The sequence below is a fragment of the Convolutriloba macropyga genome, chromosome 6 (assembly GCF_964194025.1).
Source record: "Convolutriloba macropyga chromosome 6, txConMacr16.3, whole genome shotgun sequence".
NCBI lineage: Eukaryota > Metazoa > Xenacoelomorpha > Acoela > Convolutidae > Convolutriloba > Convolutriloba macropyga.
Window position 1 is genome coordinate 17,289,161 of NC_134473.1, and position 17,658 is coordinate 17,306,818.

Below are 17,658 nucleotides of genomic sequence, written 5' to 3' on the forward strand. Positions count from 1 at the left end.
ATAAATAAGGTTCTGTGCATACATATCTCGCAATTTAAAATCAAAATTGAATTCTAAAACTTGAAATTGCGTTCCTTTACCGTCATAAAATTCTTATAATCCAGTCTCCATTTTAAACAAATCTCTATTCGATTAGTTTGAAAAAATGATCACTTAAAACAAACCATACTTGTCAACAAATGTCGGTGAAAAGCTGAAAAAACCACTTCAAGGTCTGAAAAAAAAACAATTTTTTTGTTTGATTTTCAAACTTTCAAGACGAAAGGCACTTTTCACTTTTTTGGCGTTCAAAATTTAAAATTATACTGCTTACCATTTGAATGACTTCTGGACTTAACGGTTCTCTCAATATGCCATTCTAATTCAGTATTTGAGAATATTGCAATCAAACACACCAATCGATAACTCTTCAACAAAGTTCTTCCTTTAAAAATGGCCTCAAAAATGAACTTCAAGACGAAATTTTTCATAAACTGTGCACTAGTTGAAGGTAGTTGAAAATGAATTTGAGGATTCATAAATTATCACGTAGTGCAAACAAATTTCGCACACAAAAATTAACAAAATAACAAACACCAATAGTTGAGCTTACAGGTTTCGAATGCTTATGCAAAATCAATAAACAATGTTTTCTTTCTGAAAAAACTTCACGGACACTGAAAATTTTCGGACAACTATGCCATTGGGAATAGACAATATTTTTGTTTTGCATAATTTTTTTTGTTTTTATTCGGAGAAAATTCTAAATGCACTTCCTATTTATGGATTTTCAACAATCTTTGACTTTTTGACCCAGTTTCATCAGACATACAAATTTCAAATCGCCATAGATTTTAGTCAAAAAAGATTAAAATTTGACTCCAAGAGATCAGATTAGAAATTTCCAATCCAAACGTTCAATTGTTCGTTTGCGTGAGTTTAAATCTTCGAATGTAATGCACAACAGTGGAGGATATAGAGCAAAGACAGATAAAAAAATCAACAATCAACTGAAGAAAACTTGAGGTCCAATCAATTATTTGAAAAGTGCCAAAAATGACCATTTTTAGCAAATACATCCTGCCTCCGACCAAATTGATAAAATTTGAAAAAAAACGAGAAAAAACGGATTGCAGTGAAATAGGAATAAGCATATATCAAAATTACATGAAATTCAGTATCTAAGTTAATAGAACAAGACAAAATGATTTTTAAAAAATGAGCAAGAAGAAACAATAATTGGTTATTAACAGTTCGTTTAAGAAAACCAATTATCATGAATGGAGAAAATGCAAAAATTCGGAACCACAAAGATTTTACGTTTTCAAAGCCAAACAACTTAAGCTCCAACTGCTAATAGAGCGAACCGTAATACAATCACCCCACAATTAAACAATTCTTTCTTTGCCAACTAAAAAAACAAAAACCAATGCAAAAGTCTTCATATTAAACACCAGAAGACACCGGAAGAACAAATAGTTTTGTACACAAGCATTGACAAAGGAAAAAAGATTAAAAAATTGCAAAATTAACTAGTCTCTATAATTTTTGAACTAATAGATTTTGAAGTCAACATTAAAACCTGAAATATCAAACACAAATAGAGTCAACAAAAACCTATTTTATCAGATTTTGGAACAGTCAACAGTCAGATTTTTGAATAGGTAACTGCAATAGCACTACATGGCTCCCTGCTGCTTCAGCATACTATTTCTCACTGTGAGGCACCCATATAGCTCAAATTTTATATTTTATATAAATAAGGTTCTGTGCATACATATTTCGCAATTTAAGATCAAAATTGAATTCTCAAACTTGAAATTGCGTTCCTTTACCGTCATAAAATTCCTATAATCCAGTCTCCATTTTAAACAAATCACTATTCAATTAGTTTGAAAAAATGATCACTTAAAACAAACCATACTTGTAAAAAAATGTCGGTGAAAAGCTGAAAAAACCACTTCAAGGTCTGAAAAAAAACAACTTTTTTGTTTGATTTTCCAACTTTCAAGACGAATGGCACTTTTCACTTTCTTTGGCGTTCAAAATTTAAAATTATACTGCTTAGCTATTGAATGACTTCTGGACTTAACGGTTCTCTCAATATGCCATTCTAATTCAGTTTCTGAGAATATTGCAATCAAACACACCAATCGATAACTCTTCAACAAAGTTTTTCCTTTAAAAATGGCCTCAAAAATAAACTTCAAGACGAAATTTTTCATGAACTGTGCACTAGTTGAAGGTAGTTGAAAATGAATTTGAGGATTCATAAATTATCACGTAGTGCAAACAAATTTCGTACACAAAAATTAACAAATTAACAAACACCAATAGTTGAGCTTACAGGTTTCGAATGCTTATGCAAAATCAATAAACAATGTCTTCTTTCTGAAAAAACTTCACGGACACTGAAAATTTTCGGACAACTATGCCATTGGGAATAGACAATATTTTTGTTTTGCATAATTTTTTTTGTTTTTATTTGGAGAAAATTCTAAATGCACTTCCTATTTATGGATTTTCAACAATCTTTGAATTTTTGATCCCGTTTCATCAGACATACAAATCTCAAATCGCCATAGATTTTAGTCAAAAAAGATTAAAATTTGACTTCAAGAGATCAGATTAGAAATTTCCAATCCAAACGTTTAATTGTTCGTTTGCGTGAGTTGAAATCTTTGAATGTAATGCACAACAGTGGAGGATATAGAGCAAAGACAGATAAAAAAATCAACAATCAACTGAAGAAAACTTGAGGTCCAATCAATTATTTGAAAAGTGCCAAAAATGACCATTTTTAGCAAATACATCCTGCCTCCGACCAAATTGATAAAATTTGAAAAAAAACGAGAAAAAACGGATTGCAGTGAAATAGGAATAAGCATATATCAAAATTACATGAAATTCAGTATCTAAGTTAATAGAACAAGACAAAACGATTTTTAAAAAATGAGCAAGAAGAAAAAATAATTGGTTATTAACAGTTCGTTTAAGAAAACCAATTATCATGAATGGAGAAAATGCAAAAATTCGGAACCACAAAGATTTTACGTTTTCAAAGCCAAACAACTTAAGCTTCAACTGCTAATAGAGCGAACCGTCATATATCACCCCACAATTAAACAATTCTTTCCTTGCCAACTAAAAAAACAAAAACCAATGCAAAAGTCTTCATATTAAACACCAGAAGACACCGGAAGAACAAATAGTTTTGAACACAAGCATTGACAAAGGAAAAAAGATTAAAAAATTGCAAAATTAACTAATCTCTATAATTTTTGAACTAATAGATTTTGAAGTCAACATTAAAACCTGAAATATCAAACACAAATAGAGTCAACAAAAACCTATTTTATCAGATTTTGGAACAGTCAACAGTCAGATTTTCGAATAGGTAACTGCAATAGCACTACATGGCTCCCTGCTGCTTCAGCGTACTATTTCTCACTGTGAGGCACCCATATAGCTCAAATTTTATATTTTATATAAATAAGGTTCTGTGCATACATATTTCGCAATTTAAGATCAAAATTGAATTCTCAAACTTGAAATTGCGTTCCTTTACCGTCATAAAATTCTTATAATACAGTCTCCATTTTAAACAAATCACTATTCGATTAGTTTGAAAAAATGATCACTTAAAACAAACCATACTTGTCAAAAAATGTCGGTGAAAAGCTGAAAAAACCACTTCAAGGTCTGAAAAAAAACAACTTTTTTGTTTGATTTTCAAACTTTCAAGACGAAAGGCACTTTTCACTTTTTTGGCGTTCAAAATTTAAAATTATACTGCTTACCATTTGAATGACTTCTGGACTTAACGGTTCTCTCAATATGCCATTCTAATTCAGTATTTGAGAATATTGCAATCAAACACACCAATCGATAACTCTTCAACAAAGTTCTTCCTTTAAAAATGGCCTCAAAAATGAACTTCAAGACGAAATTTTTCATAAACTGTGCACTAGTTGAAGGTAGTTGAAAATGAATTTGAGGATTCATAAATTATCACGTAGTGCAAACAAATTTCGCACACAAAAATTAACAAATTAACAAACACCAATAGTTGAGCTTACAGGTTTCGAATGCTTATGCAAAATCAATAAACAATGTTTTCTTTCTGAAAAAACTTCACGGACACTGAAAATTTTCGGACAACTATGCCATGCCATTGGGAATAGACAATATTTTTGTTTTGCATAATTTTTTTTGTTTTTATTCGGAGAAATCTCTAAATGCACTTCCTATTTATGGATTTTCAACAATCTTTGACTTTTTGACCCAGTTTCATCAGACATACAAATATCAAATCGCCATAGATTTTAGTCAAAAAAGATTAAAATTTGACTCCAAGAGATCAGATTAGAAATTTCCAATCCAAACGTTCAATTGTTCGTTTGCGTGAGTTGAAATCTTTGAACGTAATGCACAACAGTGGAGGATATAGAGCATAGACAGATAAAAAAATCAACAATCAACTGAAGAAAACTTGAGGTCCAATCAATTATTTGAAAAGTGCCAAAAATGACCATTTTTAGCAAATACATCCTGCCTCCGACCGAATTGATAAAATTTGAAAAAAAACGAGAAAAAACGGATTGCAGTGAAATAGGAATAAGCATATATCAAAATTACCTGAAATTCAGTATCTAAGTTAATAGAACAAGACAAAATGATTTTTAAAAAATGAGCAAGAAGAAACAATAATTGGTCATTAACAGTTCGTTTAAGAAAACCAATTATCATGAATGGAGAAAATGCAAAAATTCGGAACCACAAAGATTTTACGTTTTCAAAGCCAAACAACTTAAGCTCCAACTGCTAATAGAGCGAACCGTAATACAATCACCCCACAATTAAACAATTCTTTCTTTGCCAACTAAAAAAACAAAAACCAATGCAAAAGTCTTCATATTAAACACCAGAAGACACCGGAAGAACAAATAGTTTTGAACACAAGCATTGACAAAGGAAAAAAGATTAAAAAATTGCAAAAGTAACTAATCTCTATAATTTTTGAACTAATAGATTTTGAAGTCAACATTAAAACCTGAAATATCAAACACAAATAGAGTCAACAAAAACCTATTTTATCAGATTTTGGAACAGTCAACAGTCAGATTTTTGAATAGGTAACTGCAATAGCACTACATGGCTCCCTGCTGCTTCAGCATACTATTTCTCACTGTGAGGCACCCATATAGCTCGAATTTTATATTTTATATAAATAAGGTTCTGTGCATACATATTTCGCAATTTAAGATCAAAATTGAATTCTCAAACTTGAAATTGCGTTCCTTTACCGTCATAAAATTCTTATAATCCAGTCTCCATTTTAAACAAATCACTATTCGATTAGTTTGAAAAAATGATCACTTAAAACAAACCATACTTGTAAAAAATGTCGGTGAAAAGCTGAAAAAACCACTTCAAGGTCTGAAAAAAACAACTTTTTTGTTTGATTTTCCAACTTTTTTTTCAAGACGAATGGCACTTTTCACTTTCTTTGGCATTCAAAATTTAAAATTATACTGCTTAGCTATTGAATGACTTCTGGACTTAACGGTTCTCTCAATATGCCATTCTAATTCAGTATTTGAGAATGTTGCAATCAAACACACCAATCGATAACTCTTCAACAAAAATCTTCCTTTAAAAATGGCCTCAAAAATGAACTTCAAGACGAAATTTTTCATAAACTGTGCACTAGTTGAAGGTAGTTGAAAATGAATTTGAGGATTCATAAATTATCACGTAGTGCAAACAAATTTCGCACACAAAAATTAACAAATTAACAAACACCAATAGTTGAGCTTACAGGTTTCGAATGCTTATGCAAAATCAATAAACAATGTTTTCTTTCTGAAAAAACTTCACGGACACTAAAAATTTTCGGACAACTATGCCATTGGGAATAGACAATATTTTTGTTTTGCATAATTTTTGTTTGTTTTTATTTGGAAAAAATTCTAAATGCACTTCCTATTTATCGATTTTCAACAATCTTTGACTTTTTGACCCAGTTTCATCAGACATACAAATCTCAAATCGCCATAGATATTAGTCAAAATAGATTAAAATTTGACTCCAAGAGATCAGATTAGAAATTTCCAATCCAAACGTTCAATTGTTCGTTTGCGTGAGTTGAAATCTTCGAATGTAATGCACAACAGTGGAGGACATGGAGCAAAGACAGATAAAAAAATCAACAATCAACTGAAGAAAACTTGAGGTCCAATCAATTATTTGAAAAGTGCCAAAAATGACCATTTTTAGCAAATACATCCTGCCTCCGACCGAATTGATAAAATTTGAAAAAAAACGAGAAAAAACGGATTGCAGTGAAATAGGAATAAGCATATATCAAAATTACATGAAATTCAGTATCTAAGTTAATAGAACAAGACAAAATGATTTTTAAAAAATGAGCAAGAAGAAACAATAATTGGTTCTTAACAGTTCGTTTAAGAAAACCAATTATCATGAATGGAGAAAATGCAAAAATTCGGATCCACAAACATTTTACGTTTTCAAAGCCAAACAACTTAAGCTCCAACTGCTAATAGAACGAACCGTCATACAATCACCCCACAATTAAACAATACTTTCTTTGATCACTAAAAAACAAAAACCAATGCAAAAGTCTTCATATTAAACACCAGAAGACACCGGAAGAACAAATAGTTTTGAACACAAGCATTGACAAAGGAAAAAAGATTAAAAAATTGCAAAATTAACTAATCTCTATAATTTTTGAACTAATAGATTTTGAAGTCAACATTAAAACCTGAAATATCAAACACAAATAGAGTCAACAAAAACCTATTTTATCAGATTTTGGAACAGTCAACAGTCAGATTTTTGAATAGGTAACTGCAATAGCACTACATGGCTCCCTGCTGCTTCAGCATACTATTTCTCACTGTAAGGCACCCATATAGCTCGAATTTTATATTTTATATAAATAAGGTTCTGTGCATACATATTTCGCAATTTAAGATCAAAATTGAATTCTCAAACTTGAAATTGCGTTCCTTTACCGTCATAAAATTCTTATAATCCAGTCTCCATTTTAAACAAATCACTATTCGATTAGTTTGAAAAAATGATCACTTAAAACAAACCATACTTGTAAAAAATGTCGGTGAAAAGCTGAAAAAACCACTTCAAGGTCTGAAAAAAACACTTTTTTTGTTTGATTTTCCAACTTTTTTTTCAAGACGAATGGCACTTTTCACTTTCTTTGGCATTCAAAATTTAAAATTATACTGCTTAGCTATTGAATGACTTCTGGACTTAACGGTTCTCTCAATATGCCATTCTAATTCAGTATTTGAGAATATTGCAATCAAACACACCAATCGATAACTCTTCAACAAAAATCTTCCTTTAAAAATGGCCTCAAAAATGAACTTCAAAACGAAATTTTTCATAAACTGTGCACTAGTTGAAGGTAGTTGAAAATGAATTTGAGGATTCATAAATTATCACGTAGTGCAAACAAATTTCGCACACAAAAATTAACAAATTAACAAACACCAATAGTTGAGCTTACAGGTTTCGAATGCTTATGCAAAATCAATAAACAATGTTTTCTTTCTGAAAAAACTTCACGGACACTAAAAATTTTCGGACAACTATGCCATTGGGAATAGACAATATTTTTGTTTTGCATAATTTTTGTTTGTTTTTATTTGGAAAAAATTCTAAATGCACTTCCTATTTATCGATTTTCAACAATCTTTGACTTTTTGACCCAGTTTCATCAGAGATACAAATCTCAAATCGCCATAGATATTAGTCAAAATAGATTAAAATTTGACTCCAAGAGATCAGATTAGAAATTTCCAATCCAAACGTTCAATTGTTCGTTTGCGTGAGTTGAAATCTTCGAATGTAATGCACAACAGTGGAGGATATGGAGCAAAGACAGATAAAAAAATCAACAATCAACTGAAGAAAACTTGAGGTCCAATCAATTATTTGAAAAGTGCCAAAAATGACCATTTTTAGCAAATACATCCTGCCTCCGACCGAATTGATAAAATTTGAAAAAAAAACGAGAAAAAACGGATTGCAGTTAAATAGGAATCAGCATATATCAAAATTACATGAAATTCAGTATCTAAGTTAATAGAACAAGACAAAATCATTTTTAAAAAATGAGCAAGAAGAAACAATAATTGGTTCTTAACAGTTCGTTTAAGAAAACCAATTATCATGAATGGAGAAAATGCAAAAATTCGGATCCAAAAACATTTTACGTTTTCAAAGCCAACCAACTTAAGCTCCAACTGCTAATAGAACGAACCGTCATACAATCACCCCACAATTAAACAATACTTTCTTTGATCACTAAAAAACAAAAGCAAATGCAAAATTCTTCATATTAGACATCAGAACACACCGGAAGAACAAATCATTTTGGGCAGAAGCAGTGACAATAGAAAAAAAGTTCTAAAAAATTGCAAAATTAACTAATCTTGATCGCTTTTGAACAAATAGATTTCGAAATTAACATTAAAACCTCTAATATTGCACTACGTTGTTCTCTGCTATTTCATCATAATATTTTTCACTATGACGCGCCAAACCAGTTCAAAGCTTATATTTTTTATAAATAAGGTTCTGTGCAAATGAATTTCGCAAAATAAGAACAAAAATTACAAACTTTTGCAAAAAAATTCTTTCACAAAAAAAATTACAATAAAATTTTTAAACTTGAAATTGCGTTCTTTCAAAGAAATAGAAATCATATAAAACATCCTCCAAGTTAATCAAATGACTAGTCGATTATTTTGCAAAAAAATTACCACAAAATAACAATATTTCTGAAATAATTGTCGGGGAAAAATTGACAAAACCACTGGAATGTCTGAAAAAAATATTTAACTGCTTGATTTTCCAGCTTTCAAAATGAATGGCACTTTTCGCTTGTTTCCATTTTCAAAATTGAAAATTATTTTGCCTTAGCTATTGAATGACTTCTGGACCTCATAACTCTTCAACGAAGTGCTTCCTTCTTAAAGAGTCTCAAAAAAGAACATCTAGATGAAATTTGTCATAAACTGTGAATTAGTTGAAAATCGTTCCAAATGAAATTGAGTATTTATAGATCATGACGTAGTGCAAATAAATTTCGCACATACAAAATTATCAAATTAGCAAACAGCAACGAGCTTACAGGTTTCGAATGCACATGCAAAATCAATAAACAATGTTTTCTTTCTGAAAAAACTTCACGGACACTGAAAATTTTCGGACAACTATGCCATTGGGAATAGACAATATTTTTGTTTTGCGTATTTTTTTTGTTTTTATTTGGAGAAAATTCTAAATGCACTTTCTATTTATGGATTCTCAAAAATCTTTGACTTTTTGACCCAGTTTCATCAGACATACAAATCTCAAATCGCCATAGATTTTAGTCAAAAAAGATTAAAATTTGACTCCAAGAGATCAGATTACAAATTTCCAATCCAAGCTTTCAATTGTTCGTTTGCGTGAGTTGAAATCTTCGAATGTAATGCACAACAGTGGAGGATATGGAGCAAAGACAGATAAAAAAAATCAACTGAAGAAAACCTGAGGTCTAATCAATTATTTGAAGTGCCAAAAATGACCATTTTTAGCAAATACATCCTGCCTCCGACCGAATTGATAAAATTTGAAAAAAAACAAGAAAAAACGGATTGCAGTGAAATAGGATTAGGCATATAGCAAAATTACATGAAATTCAGTATCTAAGTTAATAGAACAAGACAAAATGATTTTTAAAAAATGAGCAAGAAGAAACAATAATTGGTTCTTAACAGTTCGTTTAAGAAAACCAATTTATCATGAATGGAGAAAATGCAAAAATTCAACTCCACAAAGATTTTACGTTTTCAAAGCCAAACAACTTAAGCTCCAACTGCTAATAGAGCGAACCGTCATACAATCACCCCACAATTAAACAATACTTTCTTTGATCACTAAAAAAACAAAAGCAAATGCAAAATTCTTCATATTAGACACCAGAAGACACCGGAAGAACAAATCATTTTGAGCACAAGCAGTGACAATAGAAAAAAATGGTTAAAAAATTGCAAAATTAACTAATCGTGATCGTTTTTGAACAAATAGATTTCGAAATTAACTTTAAAACCTCTAATATTGCACTACGTTGTTCTCTGCTATTTCATCATATTTTTCACTATGACGCGCCAAACCAGTTCAAAGCTTATATTTTTTATAAATAAGGTTCTGTGCAAATGAATTTCCCAAATAAGAACAAAAATTACAAAATTTTGCAAAAAAATTCTTACAAAAAAATTACAAAAAAATTTTCAAACTTGAAATTGCGTTCTTTCAAAGTAACAGAAATCATATAAAACATCCTCCAAGTTAAACAAATGACTAGTCGATTATTTTGCAAAGAAATTACCACAAAATAACAATATTTCTGAAATAATTGTCGGGGAAAAATTGACAAAACCACTGGAATGTCTGAAAAAAATATTTAACTGCTTGATTTTCCAGCTTTCAAAATGAATGGCACTTTTCACTTGTTTCCATTTTCAAAATTGAAAATTATTTTGCCTTAGCTATTGAATGACTTCTGGACTTCATAACTCTTCAACGAAGTGCTTCCTTCTTAAAGAGTCTCAAAAAAGAACATCTAGATGAAATTTGTCATAAACTGTGAATTAGTTGAAAATCATTGCAAAATTTGAAAAAAACAAGAAAAAACGGATTGCAGTGAAATAGGATTAAGCACATATCAAAATTACATGAAATTCAGTATCTAAGTTAATAGAACAAGACAAAATGATTTTTAAAAAATGAGCAAGAAGAAACAATAATTGGTTCTTAACAGTTCGTTTAAGAAAACCAATTTATCATGAATGGAGAAAATGCAAAAATTCAACTCCACAAAGATTTTACGTTTTCAAAGCCAAACAACTTAAGCTCCAACTGCTAATAGAGCGAACCGTCATACAATCACCCCACAATTAAACAATACTTTCTTTGATCACTAAAAAAACAAAAGCAAATGCAAAATTCTTCATATTAGACACCAGAAGACACCGGAAGAACAAATCATTTTGAGCACAAGCAGTGACAACAGAAAAAAATGGTTTAAAAATTGCAAAATTAACTAATCTTGATCGTTTTTGAACAAATAGATTTCGAAATTAACATTAAAACCTCTAATATTGCACTACGTTGTTCTCTGCTATTTCATCATAATATTTTTCACTATGACGCGCCAAACCAGTTCAAAGCTTATATTTTTCATAAATAAGGTTCTGTGCAAATGAATTTCCCAAATAAGAACAAAAATTACAAAATTTTGCAAAAAAATTCTTACAAAAAAATTACAAAAAAATTTTCAAACTTGAAATTGCGTTCTTTCAAAGTAACAGAAATCATATAAAACATCCTCCAAGTTAAACAAAAGACTAGTTGATTATTTTGCAAAGAAATTACCACAAAATAACAATATTTCTGAAATAATTGTCGGGGAAAAATTGACAAAACCACTGGAATGTCTGAAAAAAATGTAACTGCTTGATTTTCCAGCTTTCAAAATGAATGGCACTTTTCACTTGTTTCCATTTTCAAAATTGAAAATTATTTTGCCTTAGCTATTGAATGACTTCTGGACTTCATAACTCTTCAACGAAGTGCTTCCTTCTTAAAGAGTCTCAAAAAAGAACATCTAGATGAAATTTGTCATAAACTGTGAATTAGTTGAAAATCATTGCAAAATTTGAAAAAAACAAGAAAAAACGGATTGCAGTGAAATAGGATTAAGCATATATCAAAATTACATGAAATTCAGTATCTAAGTTAATAGAACAAGACAAAATGATTTTTAAAAAAATGAGCAAGAAGAAACAATAATTGGTTCTTAACAGTTCGTTTAAGAAAACCAATTTATCATGAATGGAGAAAATGCAAAAATTCAACTCCACAAAGATTTTACGTTTTCAAAGCCAAACAACTTAAGCTCCAACTGCTAATAGAGCGAACCGTCATACAATCACCCCACAATTAAACAATACTTTCTTTGATCACTAAAAAAACAAAAGCAAATGCAAAATTCTTCATATTAGACACCAGAAGACACCGGAAGAACAAATCATTTTGAGCACAAGCAGTGACAACAGAAAAAAATGGTTTAAAAATTGCAAAATTAACTAATCTTGATCGTTTTTGAACAAATAGATTTCGAAATTAACATTAAAACCTCTAATATTGCACTACGTTGTTCTCTGCTATTTCATCATAATATTTTTCACTATGACGCGCCAAACCAGTTCAAAGCTTATATTTTTCATAAATAAGGTTCTGTGCAAATGAATTTCGCAAAATAAGAACAAAAATTACAAACTTTTGCAAAAAAAATTCTTTTACAAAAAAATTACAAAAAAATTTTCAAACTTGAAATTGCGTTCTTTCAAAGTAACAGAAATCATATAAAACATCCTCCAAGTTAAACAAATGACTAGTCGATTATTTTGCAAAGAAATTACCACAAAATAACAATATTTCTGAAATAATTGTCGGGGAAAAATTGACAAAACCACTGGAATGTCTGAAAAAAAATGTAACTGCTTGATTTTCCAGCTTTCAAAATGAATGGCACTTTTCACTTGTTTCCATTTTCAAAATTGAAAATTATTTTGCCTTAGCTATTGAATGACTTCTGGACTTCATAACTCTTCAACGAAGTGCTTCCTTTTTAAAGAGTCTCAAAAAAGAACATCTACATGAAATTTGTCATAAACTGTGAATTAGTTGAAAATCGTTGCAAATGAAATTGAGTATTTATAGATCATGACGTAGTGCAAATAAATTTCGCACATACAAAATTATCAAATTAGCAAACAACAAGGAGCTTACAGGTTTCGAATTGACATGCAAAATAAATAAAAAAATTTTCTTTCTTAAAAAATTTCACGAACACTAAAAAATTTAGGGATGAATATGCCATTAAGAACAGACAATATTTTTGTTCTGCGTAACTTTTTGACTTTGTTTAATGAACATTCTATATGCGTTTTCAATTCATGGATTTTCAAAAATCTTTGTCTTTTTTACCCAGTTTCATCAGACATAAAAAAAACTTGATTGGAAACAGTGGATAAACTACGGAAAAGAACGCTACTAATTTAAGGCGCAGAAACAGGGAAAAGACAGTTAAAATTGTTTTCTGTATAAAATCTGTCACGATCTTCAGAAACCCATTTGGGAATAAAAATTTGGTAAATTATGGACATTTTAAAATGTTAGCTTATTCTAACAAAGAAATTATTAGAAACTTCCAATCCATACGCTCAAATTTTTGTTTGCGTGAGTTGAAATCTTCGAATATAATGCATAACAGCGGAGACAACTTAAAATATAGTGCATATTTTCTTTTCTGCTCCAAGAGGGTTTTGCTCTTTAAAAAAATTATCACTATTAACGAACCCCCGAACTTTGAATTTCAGATATCTGAAAAAGTTACAAAAGCTGTATCGGCGAGAAATAATACGGGGAAAATTTGAGACTTTTGCTACGGTCATTTTGCTTCTATTGCACAAGACTTTGGCTTTGGCTCTGTCGAAAAATTCTCAATCGAAATTCTTGGTTTTCTTAATTGGTTTTCCTTTTTGCTGATTGGTTTTTTTTCCGAGACGACAACGGTGACCGCTAATGTTTTTGTTCCTCAAAATTCTCTTTACAAAATATTTTAATATTTAGAGAAAAATGTTGGTCCCCGGCATTAAGGCTTTGAGATATTGAAAAACCAAATATCGGGTAATTGCAAAAAGGTGTGAAGTGATGGAGAACTCTGACAGCTGCTATTCTGTTCCTTATTCATTACGCAATGAGATGGCAAAAAATTGAAAACGAATAAACTTGTGTAATAACCCAGCTTGTGGTATATCAAGCTAACCAAGTTGCTTCTACAGTTAGCTTATACCACAGTTGGGTTGCTACATCTGGAAAGAATATTGGTGACAAAAATGTTCCATGATGTCGCCAATAAGGGCTTCGCGACACTTCAATGTGCGGCCCTTTACAACATTGATGATATTATGAAATGTAAGACCATATCAAGTTCTACAACTCTAGCAACTCTTCTTTTTTAGCGGGCGCTTTCTGATTGTAAATTGAGCATCCTCTGGCCTTTCTCTTTAAATAAATAAAACAAATTCCGAACTCGCGTAACACTTTGTGCCCTGTTGTGAGCGCGCTGTTGAATTTGGTAAAATTTTTTTGTTTGAAGAACTGCTATTCGAAAAATTTTCTTTAAAATTACATACAAAATTGGTACTAATGACAATTATTCCTTTACGCTTACTGGGACAAATGATGTATAAAAAAAAGAGAACTACTTTTAAAGCCTGATTGATCAATTGTCGGGCTTCGTTATCTAGCAATTACGTAACAAAACTGAAAACAGTGTAAAAGCAATACAAATTGTATGAATGTAATTTATCAACATTTAGGTCGCCATTACCTGTTTTTTTTCTGAATGGACGCTCAAAACCTAACTTTTCGATTTAATGACGTTGAAATGAGGATGCAAAAATGCTGTTATTTTCAGTTATTTCTCACATAAAAAAGGCGAATTCTGTTGTGTGTTTACCCCCAAATAATTGCCACCAAATTTTTTGAGAATTGAAAATCGTGCATAAAAATTGTCAGATTCGCGAAAATGTTTGATCATAGACAGAATGGCTTCTATATTTACAGGTTTGAAGCCAGTTCTATTAGCATTAAAACGTGCGAAGCTTATAAAAAAAAGCTGATATTTTCTCCAGGTTCGTATCTTTAGAAGCTTGCAAGTTCTGATTTGTATTTCCTGAATCTTGCAAGAATTTAATCCAGCCCTCACTACAGTGGTCTGAAAATTAGATTCTGAATAATAAAATTTAGCAGTACTATAACAAAATGTTACATAATTCTAATGGTATTCTAACAATTTTGGCATCCAATGAAAAAATTGAAAAAAATATCTGCGAAAATAACTGCTTAAAAAAGATACTTCTTGTTCAAAATAGCTTTGGCAAGCTGTGAGAGCTGTCATCAGTGAGTGGCTCGGTCGTATGTTTAAAAAGATCCGGACTATTGCAGAGATGAATTTCATTTTCAAAATGTTTTACAGTGATTCCCTTCTTCTTTTTTGCTCCAAGAGGGTTTTGCTGTTTAAAAAACTTATAACTATGAACGAACCCCCGAACTTTGAATTTGAGCTTTCTGAAAAAATTACAAAAGCTGTATCGTTGAGAAATTGCAATAATTTGGAGAAAATTTGAGACTTTTGCTAGGGTCATTTTGCTTCTATTGCACAGGTCTTTGGCTTTGGCTCTGTCGAAAAATTCTCAATCGAAATTCTTGGTTTTCTTATTTGGTTTTCTTTTTTCCTGATTGGTTTTCTTTTTTCCGAGACGATAACGGTGACCGCTAATGTTTTTGTTCCTCAAAATTCTCTTTACAAAATATTTTAATATTTAGAGAAAAATGTTGGTCCCCGGCATTAAGGCTTTGAGATATTGAAAAACCAAATATCGGGTAATTGCAAAAAGGTGTGAAGTGATGGAGAACTCTGACAGCTGCTATTCTGTTCCTTATTCATTACGCAATGAGATGGCAAAAAATTGAAAACGGGTAAACTTGTGTAATAACCCAGCTTGTGGTATATCAAGCTAACCAAGTTGCTTCTACAGTTAGCTTATACCACAGTTGGGTTGCTACATCTGGAAAGAATATTGGTGACAAAAATGTTCCATGATGTCGCCAATAAGGGCTTTGCTACACTTCAATGTGCGGCCATTTAGAACATTGATGATAAGAAATGTAAGACCATATAAACTTTTACAACTCTAGCAACGCTTCGTTTTTAGCGGGCGCTTTCTGATTGTAAATTGAGCATACTTTGGCCTTTCTCTATAAATAAAACAAATTCCAAACTCGTGTAACACTTTGTGCCTTGTTGTGAGCGCGCTGTTGAACTTGGTAAAATTTCTTTGTTTGAAAAACTATGCTGTTCGAAAAATTTTCTTCAAAATTACTGACAAAATTGGTACTAATGACAGTTATTCCTTTACGCTTATTCGGACATGTGATCTAAAACAATTAGAGAACTACTTTTCATGCCTGATTGATCAATTGTCGGGCTTCGTTCTCTAGCTATTACGTAAATAAACTGAAAACAGTGTAAAAACAATGAATTGTATGTAATTTATCAACATTTAGGTTAACATTACCTGTTTTTTTTCTGAATGGACGCTCGAAAGCTAACTTTTCGATTTAATGACGTTGAAATAAGGATGCAAAAATGCTGTTAATTTCAGTTATTTCTCACATAACTAGCAAGTTAATGATGTAGATAGAAACGTTTTATCTTGAGCTATGGGAGAAAAAAAGTAAAGCTAAGTTTCTGTTCCTCGTTTGAAGTAATCGCTAACATTTAATTGACAAATGTTGACAGCAAGGAGTAAAACGGCGAAACAGGGAAAAGTACAAAGTAGGAATCCAAACAACGCCCGAAGAAAGCTGAAAATGAGAAAAAAAAACGTCAACGTTTGGGGGAGGATGGGGTAAATACTGTGGGGGAAAGGGGAAGGGGGAGGGGGTGATATAGAAGAATTCACGTTTTACTCAATTTAGCCATTTTGGAGCTTTGATTGTGACAATTAAACAAATGGGAGTTGTATGTAATTAAGAAAAAAGACAATTGCTTCCATAATTTGGTAAAGGTAGGCAGGAACAAACAGAGTAGTAGTCACTCCACGCTTATAACACTTATTAGAGACACACGTACAAACATACAACATACACATATATGACATGTGAGCGTTATTTATTATGTAGTTTGTTATTAAGTTATAACACATATTATAATATTAGGGAATTAAGGGAGGGAGCAAAAGAGAGGCGAAAGGCACGGCTACGGAAGGCAAGGCTCACATTTATATCTATCTGTGTAGTTGGGGATTTGTATTTACTAGTTGAAAGTAGAGAAAACGACGCCAAAGAGTAGAAAGAGAGAACGAAATAAGGCGAAACATTAAGAATGAGATAGAGAGAGAATGAGATAGAGAGATAGAGAGAGAGTATTATAGGTAGTTGTAGAGAGTATGTGTATTATTATGCTGTATGTGTATGTATGTGTGTAGAGTGTGTATGCATGTGTGTGTGTTTGTGTAGCTGTCACTCATTTTTCCATGGCATTGTGACGTTTGTACAGGCAATGAATGACGTGACATGCTCCAGATCCCAACTATATTATTATACACTATTATTATACACTGTTGCACGCCTAAGCCTGTCACCACCACAACACACACTACACACTCAACCAACGCTCCACTATATTCAAACTACCCTCCAAGCATACTGTCCATTGAGCAGAAATTTGTCGATTAATCGCAATCGTACCTTCAAATGAGATTTTTTGTGTTATCTGAGATTTTTTTTAAGTATTACTGACAAATTTTTAACTAAATACTTCAACAAAACTCAAAATGAACTGCACATTTTATTTTTAGCAAGTCTGTAGTAGTCCAATCTTCGTTTTTAATTCAATTGATTAATAAGTAATCAAGATAAATGCATTTTAGAGTACTTTGAAATTAAAAAATTGTGTCATTGTTTTCCTCTCTTTCTATTCGCTTGCCAAAACAATCGACCGAT

General features: G+C 31.2%; 1 protein-coding gene across 1 annotated transcript in view; it reads right to left on the bottom strand.

Moving 5' to 3' along the window:
- LOC142341531 (uncharacterized) overlaps positions 1–17,090 on the bottom strand; it is a 114,972-nt gene extending 97,882 nt beyond the window's left edge. Inside the window, exon 1 of the mRNA XM_075392532.1 lies at positions 16,230–17,090. The gene's annotated coding sequence lies outside the window, so the exon portion shown is untranslated. The remainder of the gene's footprint in view (positions 1–16,229) is intronic.
- Positions 17,091–17,658: the final 568 nt, after the last annotated feature.